Source organism: Terrapene carolina, unplaced genomic scaffold (genome assembly GCF_002925995.2).
Source record: "Terrapene carolina triunguis isolate 2854851 unplaced genomic scaffold, T_m_triunguis-2.0 Scaffold517, whole genome shotgun sequence".
Lineage (NCBI taxonomy): Eukaryota > Metazoa > Chordata > Testudines > Emydidae > Terrapene > Terrapene triunguis.
The window spans coordinates 2,983,074-2,985,312 of NW_020664868.1; the positions used below are offsets into that span (position 1 = coordinate 2,983,074).

Sequence of the window (2,239 nt, forward strand, 5' to 3'; positions counted from 1 at the left end):
CCACCCCCAGAGGCGGCTGCATTTCAGTGCTGGGTGAGGGATCCCTGCATATATGGTTTGCCAGGCGCTTGGGGATCCTACGCATGGAAAGCGCTGGGGGAATATCAGTGATGAGAGAAGAGGCTAGCACCAGGGGAAGAACCGAGGCGGGGACAGAGAAAACGGGGACTCTCCCCTGCGCTCGTCTAGGGGCACGGGCAGGGTTTTCCCGGGGCCTGCGCCACTAGCTAGTTCCCCCTATGTGGACAAACCAGTCTGACCGAAAACCGAAGTAAGGCGGAGCCGCCCAGCCAGCCCTAATCCCCAGCCCTCCCCCCCCCCCGCAATCAATAGGCCAGGGCACCGCATTCAAAGCAACACCTCCTAGCCAAGGAGAATCCACTTCCCCCAAGAGGCCACGGGATTCTGGGGTTCAAGCCCGACCAGTAAGGGGATGGGTCACTGCCTGCCCTGTGCCTTCAATGCCCTGGCTTTACCCAGCCTGCAGGCTGAAACCAGGACCCCTCCAGCCCCGAAATCGCCCTGGAGGGACCAGCCCCACTCACTGGGCCCCCACCGAGAAAGCAACAGGTCCTCTGCCTCTCCTCCATCCCATCAAGCAGACACTCCACAGAGCTCGATCAGCGGCTGGTGATTTAGAGATGAAAGCCAAGCGAGTTGATTCACAAAGGCCCGTGGGTCAAGTGATGCCAAGTAGCAGGGAGAAAGGCCGAGACGGGGATTAAAGGGGAAACGAGCATCTCAGAGACTCGGACGTGAACGAGCAAGACACAGTCTTTGTTCAAGACGCCTCTACTCGCCCAGTCTCCTGTCCAGCTTTTCCGGGCCAGGCTCTGTGACAGAGATCAAAGTGCTCAGATCCGTTGTCTCGGCCTGCCAGCACCTCGCCCTGCCTGGGTGAACCCCAAAACACCACACGCTCCCCTGGTGCCCCGGCGCCAACAGATTGGGATACGTTCCCAGAGAGTAGTGACCAGTGATTCGCAGTCATGCTGGAAGGGCATAACGAGTGGGGTCCCGCAGGGATCAGTCCTGGGTCCCGTTCTGTTCAATATCTTCATCAGCGATTTAGATAATGGCAGAGCGAGGACACTTATCAAGTTTGCAGACGACACCAAACTGGGAGGGGTTGCAAGTGCTTTGGAGGAGAGGATTATAATCCAGAAACTGGAAAGATGCTCTGAAGTAAATAGGATCAAATTCAACAAGGACGAATGCAAAGTGCTCCACTTAGAAAGGAACAATCAGTTGCACGCATACACAATGGGAAACGACTGCCTAGGAAGGAGTACTGCGGAAAGGAGTCTGGGGGTCAGAGTGGACCACAAGCTAAATATGAGCGAACAGTGTCACACTGTTGCAAAAAAGAACGTGAACATCATTCTGGGCTGTATTAGCAGGCGTGTTGTAAGCAAGACCCGAGAAGTCATTCTTCCGCTCCACTCCGCGCTGAGTAGGTCTCAGCCGGAGTATTGTGTCCCGTTCTGGGCGCCGCATTTCGGGAAAAATGTGGAGAAACTGGAGCAAGTCCAGAGGAGAGCGTGAACACGGACGCAACCAATAAACGGGCCCCTACTGCAAAGAACAATGTCGGCAGGGACACAGGCAGCCTCTTTAGGAGCTGGCTAGGGAGCCTTTCACCCACAGGTTCACCGGTTCGAATCTGGCCTGGCTGAAAATTGTTACACTCCCCACCCCGGATGGCTGTATGGTGGCCCCTGCCTGTGATGAATTTGGGAGGTCTCAGTCCAGTTCCTAGCGAGATCTATGCCCCTGGCACACAATCCACTACTGTACCCGGCCACTCAGCAGCCACCAGGGCTGACCTCTCCTCTCCTCTCACCCTCTAAAGCGGGTCCCTCCGGGTCGGGGCAGGGCACAGCAGCTGGGAATGAGAGACCGACCCAGCCACTGCCCTGCTGGGTGACTTCGGGCACGTCACCTACTGGGCCTCAGTTTCCCCGTCTGTAAAATGGGGATCATGACATGTAAAAGGTTGTTATAAAGAGGACAGTGATTCTTCACATCCATTGGAGGCAACGACAAGAAGGGATTGGCTTAACTGGCAGGAGGTGAGATATTAGGAAAAACTTTCTAACTCTCGGGGGAGTTCGGCTCTGGAACAGGCGATCAAGGGAGGTTGTGGGATCCCCACTGTTGGAGGTTTTTAAGAGCAGGCTGGAAAAACCCCTCTCAGGCATGGTCTAGGTTTACTTGGCCCTGCCTCAGTGCTGGGGGG

The 2,239-nt window shown here is 56.0% G+C and overlaps 1 protein-coding gene across 1 annotated transcript in view; it reads right to left on the reverse strand.

The window, feature by feature from the left end:
• Positions 1-2,239, reverse strand: part of CAPNS1 (calpain small subunit 1) — a 9,798-nt gene that overhangs the window by 7,287 nt on the left and 272 nt on the right. The window lies entirely within an intron of this gene.